The sequence below is a fragment of the Manis pentadactyla genome, chromosome 9, assembly GCF_030020395.1.
Source record: "Manis pentadactyla isolate mManPen7 chromosome 9, mManPen7.hap1, whole genome shotgun sequence".
Classification (NCBI taxonomy): Eukaryota; Metazoa; Chordata; class Mammalia; order Pholidota; family Manidae; genus Manis; species Manis pentadactyla.
In genome coordinates, this window is record NC_080027.1 from 20,618,686 (window position 1) to 20,631,371 (window position 12,686).

Consider the following 12,686-nt stretch of genomic DNA (forward strand, 5'->3'; position numbering starts at 1 on the left):
AAACAGTTTAATTATAACTTTTTGAAAAATAGACAATGTATATCATCCGCAAATTGATTCATTTTAGTACTTAGTGTGAAAATAGTGGCACATTAAAAAATTTAAAGTTAAATTTTTTATTTCCTGCTGACTAGGAACATTTATGATTATGTTTTTAATGTTCAAGCTAAAAGATTTATTTTTATCTTTTAATTACTAATTTTAAAGAAAGTCTCAAATATTGATATGAAGTCTAGCTGTATTACAGTATTTTAGATTGTAAATTTTCAGCAGGTAGAAACAGAAAAAAACAAAAATTACTGATACAACATACTAAAATTTGAAAGTTCTATAAAAAATAAAGGAAATGTAAAACATCTTAGTGCATGGGGGCTGTGCAGGAGGGGCGTGAAAAGCAATCAGAAATTTTATGCCCTAGGTAGTGGCAGTGAAAAATAGGCATCTGACTAAAGATTTTAGGAAGGATGAGCTAGTAATGCAGCACATGGTAGGAAAGTTTCAGACAGGGAGCACCAGTGCAAAGACCCTGCAGTTTGAGGAATAACAAGGACTGTGTGCTAAAAGTGTCATTCTTTGGTCGGGGAGGGGTAACAAAGGAAACAAAAAGAAGAATCTGTAAGTTGCAGGGTTAAGGGCTATGGAGAAAGACACAATGGAGGGGCTACATGAGGACAGTTAGACTTCTGCTCCTCAAAAATCTTCTACAGAGGAGTCCTTCAGTGATAGGGTGACACTAAAAGAGGTGAAGGGGAGGGCTGTACTGGGAGGAAGTGAAATTCAGGCAACTGGTATAGTAAAGGCAAGGTTCTATAAAATGAGTTCCTTTATCCCAATGTTTCACATCACTTTATTTTGGTAAAACCTGTGCAAAAAATATAACACACTTGAGATTTTATTCTGGCTCACTCTGATAATCTTTGTCCTTTTAGAGGAATTTATTGTACTTACATATATCATTTCATTATACTTTTTTCTAATACATTTATATTTCATAACACCAGTATTTCTATAGCTTCTTCTTCTAGGAAATGCATTTTTCTTTGATGTTTGTTGTTTTTAAGATATTTTTAGGTAGTTTATCCATATCTCCACCCCCATACTTTGAAAGGCATATGAACAAAATCCTACTATATTCTTCAGTACTCTGGAATGCATTTCTGAATGGACCTCTAACCATTGTGAATGAGCAGAAGTGTGAGTCTGACTCTATCTGATATCAAAAAGCTGATTTCATTCAAGTTATTTTGTATTCACTAATTTACTTTTTCTGGAATTCCTGCAATGCTTCTTAAAATAGAACAAGTTAAGAAACATAATCATGTTTTTTTGATACAGAAGGTATCTTAAAGGTGGCAAAACAGACATGAACTAGAGCAGTAGAAATGGTTAAAGGAAGGTTACAAGAGCACCACAGTTTTTAACACCTGAAAAGAAAAACACTTACCATCTCTATTTTAAAGTCTGATACATCAAACGTATTTAAAATTGAGTGCCTTTCTTCAGCATAATAAAACAAGATGATGTCTGGCAAATTTCATACACTATGACTTCTTCAATTTATTTTATGGAACAATGTACTTTGATCTCAAAACTAGTCAAAGAATATGTAAGATAGAAAACTATATGCCAAACTCATAAATATAAACAAGTCTCCAGGTAAAATATTAATAAATAAAGTTTAGCAGAACACAATATGTTTTAAAAATAAGACCAAGCATAAATTATCCTAGGAATGTGCAGAAATTTTGAGAAAATCTAACCATGTAATTCCCCATAGCAGCAGAGTAAACGAGGCCATCCACATGATCCTGCATAGGTACAGGCCTAGCATACTAGAAAATGTGATGCTCGTTTGTAATTTTTAAAGACAGTACTTAACAAAATATACATAAAACTTGAACATCTATGGCTTGAAAAGAGGTATGTAACAAAATCCTACATTATATTGTAATAGATTGTATTACTTATCATAAAATAAGTGTTTGGAGGCTTTTCCATTAAAGTTAAGAATAAGGCAACCACAACCACTACCACAGTATTAATTAATTAATATAGTTAGAATCAGTGTTGTGGTAGAGCTCCCAGCCAATATCCTGGGTCCTTCCTTCCATTCCTGTCAAACTAATGTTTTGCTCAGGTGCTTCCTAATCTGCTGTGATGTGAAGACCCCTTGGGTTACATTTGCTCAATCAGGACCTCGCTGGAGCTTCTTAAACAGTTCCACTTCTCAAGACCACGTAGGCTAACTTCCCTTCAATCTACACCCCAACCCAACTCCATGATTTAGACCTGAGCTTATAGAGCTACATTATTATTACATGTTAGAGCACCTAATGTATCTCCCAGGGAATTTCTGTTTTCATTATGAATGGGGTCATAAGGAATTGAAAATGGCAATAAGGGAAATTTTATATAAGCATCCAAGTGAGTGAGAAAAATTACCTATATCTAGGGGTTTCCTAGGACCCTTGGTGAGTCTAAGACAATACTATGCAGGCAGCTCTCTACTTGAAATCACATCCTTCAGAAAATAGTTTGCTGTCCCTGAAACACTGAGTGTTATGACAGGGTTCCTGGCATGACACCAGGTACAAAATACACTATTTCCTCACAGATGAAGGAAACACTACAGATGCCTCTTTTTATAAGGATGTTGTTCCGCGAGGAAGTCAGCCCTTTAAATAAATGATTATGGACTGAGATATTCTATGAAATACTTGCATTATATTAATTTTACAAATGTATTATGAACACATAAGGTGCTTAATGAAGTTCTAGATTTGAAAAACAAAATACTGCACTTGTTTACCGTCTGATGGTGAATGTACTTTGCTTTTGAAACTCTTTTAGCATCTAACATACATATAGAACATTTTCATTTAAAAAAAGCATACTGCAAGTAAGTCTTCAGAAATGAAAAGATACACTTCACCTGAGCCAGGCAAAAAACAGAACATTATTAGTATCTTGGAAATCATCCCCACACCCATCTCTAATTGATGTCCAGTATGATGGGTCCATGGGTAAGTTTTTGAAGTATAGAGTAGTGAAATCATACACTCTTTATGCTTTTTTACCTTGCTCATTTTACTCAACATTAGGTTTGTGAGATTTTTCCATGGTGTAGCTTGTGGAGGTAGTTCATTCATCCTCATTGATGTGAATTTCCTAAGGTACAAACTGACCATGAATTAACCTACTCTGGACAAGGATCAACAAACTATGGCATATGAAGTTTTTATTGGATATGGGACATACCTTTTACTTATTTGTGGCTGATGGTTGCTTTTGAGATCCATGGGTGATCCTAAGCTGTTGCAAGTAAGATTTGATGGCCTACAATCCCTAAAAGGTACAATATTTAACACTTGAAGGAAAATTTATCAACATCTGTTTTATTGTGTTGATAAAAATTTGAGTTGACTGAGATCGAAGACGGCAGTGTGAGAGGAGAGACAGAGGCTTCCTCCTAAAACTGGATACAATTAGAAAATTTAATTGGCGCAACTAATCCTGAGAGAGCAGTAGGAAAGAGGACGGCATCAGACTGCACACACCTGGAGAAAAGAGCAGACCACACTCAACGGGGTAACATAACAGAGCTGTGGCTCCATGGGACCCAAGCCCCTCCCCCACCCCAGCTGACCAGCGGGAGAAAGAAAAACGGAGCAGGGAGGGAGTTGAAGTCTTGAGACTGTTGAATACCTAACTCCAGAGATCTGCGCTGGGAGCACAAACCTAAATTTCATGGTGCTTTCATGAGACTCGCATGACTACCGGGTTGGAAAGTTAACACAGGAAGAGCTCCTTGGGAGACTGGGATCCAGCTGCTTGTGGAAAGCAGGGATTCATATCCTGCTGCTCTGGGACAAAAACTTGTACTTGTGTGCCAGGCCCACTGGCTCAGGCAGTGGAGATAGGCACAGGAGCCAGGAGGCGGGGAACAGCTCTTTCATCCCCCCAGTAATGCACCCCTGCGAACCCTGACATTGCTTCAGGGGCTCCACAGCTATAGAGACTACAGCTTCTGGACACTAGAGGGCGCCATATACAATATGAAATGCCAAAGGAAACTTGTCCAGAGTAAAATTGTTAATACAACTCCAGAGAAACATTTTAATGATATGGACCTCGTGACTCTTCCTGAAAGGAACTTAAAAATAAAAATAATCAACATCCTAATGGAGGTAAGGAAAGACATCCAAGAACTTAGGAATGAATTCAGGTCAGAAATCCAATCATTAAAAACACGATGGGGGCTATTAAAAACAGGTTGGATACAGTGGAGGACACAATAAATGAAATAGAAACTAGAGAAGAGGAATACAAAGAAGCTGAGGCACAGAGAGAAAAAAGGATCTCTAAAAATGAAAGAATATTGAGAGAACTGTGTGACCAATGCAAGCGGAACAATATTCACATTATAGGGTTACCAGAAGAAGAAGAGAGAGAAAAAGGGATAGAAGGTGTCTTTGAGGAGGTAGTTGCTGAAAACTTCCCCAATCTGGGGAAGGAGATAGTCTCTCAGGCCATGGAAATCCACAGATCACCCTACACAAGGGACCCATAAAGACAACACCAAGACACATAGTAGTTAAAATGGGAAAGATCAAGGATAAAGACAGACTGTTAAAAGCAGCCAGACGCAGAAATAATATCACATACAAAGGAAAACCCATCATACTAACAACAGACTTCTCAGCAGAAACCTTACAGGCCAGAAGGGAGTGGCATGATGTATTTAATGCCATGAAGCAGACGGGCCTGGAACCAAGATTACTTTATCCAGAAAGATTACCATTTAAATTTGAAGGAGGGAATAAACAATTTAGAGATAAGCAAAAGCTGAGAGAGTTTACCTCCCACAAACCATCTCTGCAGTCCATTTTGGAGGAACTTCTATAGATGGAAGTGTTCCTAGGGTTGGATAGCTGTCACCAGAAGTAATAAAATCATGGTAGGGAGGGTGGAGCATCTGATTGTGAGGTAAATGCAAAATAAAATTGTCTATCCACAAAGCCAATCAAGGGAGAGAGAAAAAGTATAGAATCGGATACCTAATATATAAAAAACGAAAGAGGAAGAAAAAGGAAGAGAAATAGAAAAGAACCTTTAGATTGTGTATGTAACAGCACACCAAGTGAGGTAAGTTAGACTCTTAGATAGAAAGGAAAGTAACCTGGAACCTTTGGTAACCACGAATCTAAAGCCTGAAATGGCAATAAGTACATACCTATTGATAATCACCATAAATGTAAATGGACTGAATGCACCAATCAAAAGACATAGAGTCACTGAATGGATAAAAAAACAAGACCCATCTATATGCTGCTTACAAGAGACACACCACAAACCCAAAGACATGCACAGACTTAAAGTCAAGGAATGGAAAAAGGTATTTCATGCAAACAATAGGGAGAAAAAAACAGGAGTTGCAGTATTAGTATCACACAAAATAGATTTCAAAACAAAGAAAGTAACAAGAGATAAAGAAGGACAATACATAATGATAAAGGGCTCAGTCCAACAAGAGGAAATAACCATTATAAATATATATGCACCCAATACAGGAGCACCAGCAAATGTGAAACAAATACTAACAGAACTAAAGAGGGAAATAGACGGCAATGCATTCATTTTAGGAGATTTCAACACACCATTCACTACAAAGGACAGATACAACAGACAGAAAATAAGTAAGGGCACAGAGGCACTGAACAACACACTAGAACAGATGGACCTAACAGACATCTATAGAACTCTACACCCAAAAGCAACACGGTACACATTCTTCTCAAGTGCACATGGTACATCTCGAGAATAGACCACATACTAGGCCACAAAAAGAGCCTCAGTAAATTTAAAAAGATTGAAATCCTATCAACCAACTTTTCAGACCACAAATGTATAAAGCTAGAAATAAATTGTATCAAGAAAGCAAAAAGGCTCACAAACACATGGAGGCTTAACAACACACTTCTAAATATTCAATGGATCAGTTAGCAAATTAAAATGGAGATTTAGAAATATATGGAAATAAATGAAAACAACAACACAAAGAACCAACTTCTGTGGGATGCAGCAAAAGCAGTCTTAAGAGGAAAGTATATAGCAATCCAGGCATATTTAAAGAAGGAAGAACAAACCCAAATGAATAGCCTAATGTCAAAGTTATCAAAATAGGAAAAAGAAGAACAAATGAAGCCTAAAGTCAGCAGAAGGAGGGACATAATAAAGATCAGAGAAGAAATAAACAAAATTGAGAAGAATAAAACTTTAGTGAAAATCAATGAAATCAAGATCTGGTTCCTTGAGAAAATAAACAAAATACATAAGCCTCTAGCCAGACTTACTAAGAGAAAAAGAGAATCAACACACAACAACAGATTCAGAAATGAGAAATGAAACATCATGATGGACCCAACAGAAATACAAAGAATTATTAGAGTCTACTCCGAAAACCTATATGCTAAGAAGCTGGAAAACCTAGAAGAAATGGACAACATCCTAGAAAAATACAACCTTCCAAGACTGACCAAGGAAGAAACACAAAAGTTAAACAAACCAATTACAAGCAAAAAATTGAAACGGTAATAAAAAAAACTACACAACAACAAAACCCCCAGGCTGGACAGATTTACTTCGGAATTTTATCAGACATACAGAGAAGACATAATCCCCGTTCTCCGTAAAGTTTTCCAAAAAATAGAAGAGGAGGGAATACTCCCAAACTCATTGTACGAAGCCAACATCACCCTAATACCAAAACAAGGCAAAGACCCCACCAAAAAAGAAAATTACAGACCAATATCCCTGATGATTGTAGATGCAAAAATACTCAATAAAATATTAGCAAACCGAATTCAAAAATATATCACAATGATCAGACACCACGACCAAGTGGGATTCATCCCAGGGATGCAAGGATGGTACAACATTCGAAAATCCATCAACATCATCCACCACATAAACAAAAAGAAACACAAAAACCACATGATCATCTCCATAGATGCTGAAAAAGCACTCGACAAAATTCAACATCCATTCATGATAAAAACTATCAGCAAAATGGGTATAGAGGGCAAGTACCTCAACATAATAAAGGCCATATACAGTAAATCCACAGCCACATCATACTTAACAAAGTGAAGCTGAAAGATTTTCCTCTGAGATTGGGAACAAGAAAGGGATGCCCTCTTTACCCACTGTTATTTAACATAGTACCGTAGGTCCTAGGCACAGCAATTAGACAAAACAAAGAAATACAAGGAATCCAGATTGGTAAAGAAGAAGTTAAACTGTCACTATTTGCAGATGACATGATATTGTACATAAAAAACCCTAAAGACTGCACCCTAGAACTACTAGATCTGATATCAATACAGCAAAGTTGCAGGATACAAAATTAACACACAGAAATCTGTGGCTTTCCTATACACTAACAATAAGCCAATAGAAAGAGACATCAGGAGAACAATTCCATTCACAATTGCATAAAAAGAATAAAATACCTAGGAATAAACCTAACCAAAAAGTGAAAGGCCTATACCCTGAAAACTATAAGACACTCTTAAGAGAAGTTAAAGAGGACACTAACAAATGGAAACTCATCCCATGCTCCTGGCTAGGAAGAATTAATATAATCAAAATGGCCATTCTGCCCAAAGCAATATACAGATTTGATGCAATCCCTATCAAATTACCAACAACATTCTTCAATGAACTGGAGCAAATAGTTCAAAAATTCATACGGAAACACCAAATAAACCGAATAGCTGAAGCAATCTTGAGAAAGAAGAATAAAGTGGTGGGGATCTCACTAACCATCTTCAAACTCTACTACAAAACCATAGTAATCAAGACAATTTGTTACTGGCACAAGAACAGACCCACAGACCAGTGGAACAGATTACAGACTCCAGACATTAACCCAAATATATATGGTCAATTAATATTCGATAAAGGAGCCATGGATATACAATGGGGAAATGACAGTCTCTTCAACAGTTGGTGCTGGCAGAACTGGACAGCTACATGTAAGAGAATGAAACTGGATCACTGTCTAGCCCCATACACCGAAGTAAATTCAAAATGGATCGAAGACCTGTATGTAATTCATGAAACCATAAAACTCTTAGAATAAAACATAGGCAAAAATCTCTTGGATGTGAACATTAGTAACTTCTTCATGAATATATATCCCTGGGCTAGGAAAACGAAAGCAAAGAAGAACAAGTGGGACTATATCAAGCTGAAAAGCTTCTGTACAGCAAAGGACACCTTCAATAGAACAAAAAGCTACCCTACAGTATGGTAGAATATTTTCGTAAATGAGAGATCCAATAAAGGCTTGACATCCAAAATATATAAAGAGTTCATGTACCTCAACAAACAAAAACCAAATAATCCAAATAAAAATGGGCAGAGCTGCTGAACAGACAGTTCTCCAAAAAGAATTTCAGATGGCCAACAGACACATGAAAAGATGCTCCACATCGCTAGTTATCAGAGAAATGCAAATTAAAACCACAATGAGATAACACCTCACACCAGTAAGGATGGCCACCATCCAAATGACAAACAGCAACAAATGTTGGCGAGGTTGCGGAGAAAGGGGAACCCTCCTACACTTCTGGTGGGAATGTAAATTAGTTCAACCATTGTGGAAAGCAATATGGAGTTTCCTCTAAATGCTCAAAGTAGACTTTCCATTTGACCCAGGAATTCCACTTCTAGGAATTTACCCTAAGGATACAGCACTCCAGTTTGAAAAAGACAGATGCACCCCTATGTTTATCGCAGCACTATTTACAATAGCTAAGACGTGGAAGCAACCTGAGTGTCGATCAGTAGATGAATGGATAAAGAAGATGTGGTACATATACACAATGGAATATTATTCAGCCATAAGAAGAAAGCAAATCCTACCATTCACAACAACATGGATGGAGCTTGAGGGTATTATGCTCAGTGCAATAAGCCAAGCAGAGAAAAACAAATACTTAATAATTTCACTCATCTGTGGAGTATAAGAACAAAAGAAAAACTGAAGGAACGAAACAGCAGCAGAATCACAGAACCCAAGAATGGACTAACAGTTACCAAAGGGAAAGAGACTGGGGAGAATGGGAGGGTAGGAAGGGATAAGGGCGGGGAAGAATAAAGGGGGTATTATGATTAGAATGTATAATATGGGGGTGGGGAAAGGGGAGGGCTTTGCAACACAGAGAAGACAGAGAAGACAAGTAGTGATTCTACAACATCTTACTATGCTGATTGACAGTGACTGTAATGGGGTTTTTGGGGGTTACCTGGCATAGGGGAGAGCCTAGGAAACATAAATAAAAATTGAAAGAAAAATTTTTAAACCTGAAAAAAAAAATTTGAGTTGATTACAGTTTTATATGATTGTAAGTGATACAATGATAAATATTTTTGTGCCTATCTTTGAGTGGACATTCACTTACTACACTCCAGTAGAAACCTAGGAAAAGAGTTTATAGGTTAAAATACATTTATATGTGCAGCTTTAGTAAATACAAATATACAGCTTTGTGTTTTTTTTGAGAGAGCATTTCTCATATTTATTGATCAGATGGTTGTTAACAACAATAAAATTCTGTATAGGGCCCTCAATGCTCAATGCACAATCATTAATCCACTCCAAGCCTAATTCTCATCCGTCTCCAAACTTCTGAAGCATAACGAACAAGTTCTTACATGGTGAACAAATTATTTCATAGTGAATAAGTTCTTACATGGTGAACAGTACAAGGGCAGTCATCAAAGAAACTTTAGGTTTTGATCACGCATTATGAACTATAAACAATCCGGTCAAATATGAATATTTATTTGATTTTTATACTTGATTTATATGTGAATCCCACATTTCTCCATTATTATTATTATTATTAGTAGTAGTAGTAGTAGTAGTAGTAGTATTTTTAATAAAATGCTGAAGTGATAGGTAGATGCAAGATAAAGGTAGAAAACATAGTTTAGTGCTGTAAGAGGGCAAATGTAGATGATCAGGTGTGTGCCTGTAGACTAAGTGTTAATCCAAGCTAGACAATGGCAATAAAACATCCATGGAATCAGAATATTTCTCTCAAAACAGGGGGGTGAGGTTCTAAACCTCACCTCTGTTGATCTCCAATTTCTCACCTGATGGCCCCCCTGAGACTGTGCTTGTCTTAGGTTGTTTCTCCCTTGAGGGATCTTACCCGTCTCTGGCTAACCTGTCATCTTCCGGGGCCATACAGGGAAATGTAAAGTTGGTAAGTGGGAGAGAGGCAATATTGTTTGAAAAAGTTGGCTTTTTACTACTTTGCATATTTATGCCCTGTGGGTTTTAAGCCCAACATTTGTCTTGAGGTATCTTTATCACTTGGAAGTATTATGATACACTGTAAATTCGATTTGAGGCACGAATTCTATTTAAGGGTTGTAATTAGGAAGGAAGAAGAAAAGCTATAGGAGTAGCAGATGGAAGAAAACTTGGGAAGATTGATTATTTCTTTGACATAGCTTCTTGTAGAGTAACTTAAGCATGTACAGGTTTTAAACTACTAATTATTGTGTACACACATTACCATAAGAGGAATACAGTTACATAACCAAAGCAGACCTATAATTACCGGCCATCTCCAGTGAAACCAAGAAAACCAGTTAGGCACCCTAGGCATTTGTGAAAACTTATCTATGATATGGTGGATATTGTCCAACTGAACTTGAACAGTTTGACAGAAATCAGACAAATTAAAACAAATCATTCTTGGGGACTGTTCACATCCCCTATGTTCTTTTAACAGTAGATAGTCTGTAGTCATAAGATTTTGGAGTGCCACAACTTGCACTTCTCCTATTTCTTGGTTGAGTTCCAACAGTATAGATCAAGTCAAATTTGTTGTTTTACTGTATGCACAGGCCAGCTTAGATATCTCCTTCTTCATTCCAATGGCAAGTCTAGGAACCGGTGGGATGAATGCAGCTACAACTGCAGCATCGCCTGGATCTTTGTTGAGGTTTTTTGATGATCATCTTCTTTTATGAGTCTTCCAGAGAGTGCAGATGTTGGAAGTTCTTCTTCATATCGTATTTAATTCATTTTCTTGGTAGCCAAATTAGGATTTGATCCTCTGTATAAACACTAACAGACTCTTTGCCCACACTTTGATATGCCCTTTATATAATTGTGTAGAACTCATTGGAGGTCACCACACAGGAACTGTTTTTTTCTTTTAAGAGGAAGGAATATTATCAGAAAAGTGTACCTCCATAGCCAATCATCTTACACCCTTTAAGTGTTCAAAATTAAGGATATTTAAAGCATGCATTAATCGTTGATTTACAGTTAGTTTTATCTTATCAGGGAGTAATCCCCCTTTTCTTTCTTTCTTTTTTATTGTTATCTTTAATCTACACTTACATGAAGAATATTATGTTTACTATGCTCTCCCCTATACCAGGTCCCCCCTATAAAAACCTTTACAGTCACTGTCCATCAGCACAGCAAAATGTTGTAGAATCACTATTTGTCTTCTCTGTGTTATACAGCCCTCCCCTTTCTCCCACCCCCCATGCATGCTAATCTTAATACCCCCTTCTTCTACCCCCCCTTATCACTCCCTACCCACCCATCCTCCCGAGTCCCTTTCCCTTTGGTACCTGTTAGTCCATTCTTGGGTTCTGTCATTCCGCTGCTGTTTTGTTCCTTCAGTTTTTCGGTTGTTCTTATACTCCACAGATGAGTGAAATCATTTGGTATTTCTCTTTCTCCGCTTGGCTTATTTCACTGAGCATAATACCCTGCAGCTCCATCCACGTTGCTGCAGATGGTAGGATTTGCCGTCTTCTTATGGCTGAGTAGTATTCCATTGTGTATATGTACCACATCTTCTTTATCCATTCATCTACCAATGGACATTTAGGTGGCCTCCAATTCTTGGCTATTGTAAATAGTGCTGCGATAAACAGGGGTGCATCTGTCTTTCTCAAACTTGATTGCTGCATTCTTAGGGTAAATTCCTAGGATTGGAATTCCTGGGTCAAATGGTAAGTCTGTTTCGAGCATTTTGATGAACCTCCATACCGCTTTCCACTATGGTTGAACTAATTTACATTCCCACCAGCAGTGTAGGAGGGTTCCCCTTTCTCCACAGCCTCGCCAACATTTGTTGTTCTCTGTCTTTTGGATGGCAGCCATCCTTACTGGTGTGAGGTGATACCTCATTGTAGTTTTAATTTGCATTTCTCTGATAATTAGCGATGTGGAGCATCTTTTCATGTGTCTATTGGCCATCTGTATTTCTTTTTTCGAGAACTGTCTGTTCAGTTCCTCTGCCCATTTTTTAAATGGATTATTTTGTTGTTGTTGTTGAGGCGTGTGAGCTATTAATATATTTTGGACATCAAGCCTTTATCGAATCTGTCATTTACGAATATATCTCCCATAATGTAGGGTTCCTTTTTGTTCTATTGATGGTGTCTTTTGCTGTACAGAAGCTTTTCAGCTTAATATAGTCCCACTTGTTCATTTTTGCTGTTGTTTTCCTTGCCCGGGGAGATATATTCAAGAAGAGGTCACTCATGTTTATGTCTAAGAGGTTTTAGCCTATGTTTTTATCCACGAGTTTAATGGTTTCATGACTTACATTCAGGTCTTTGATCCATTTTGAATTTACTTT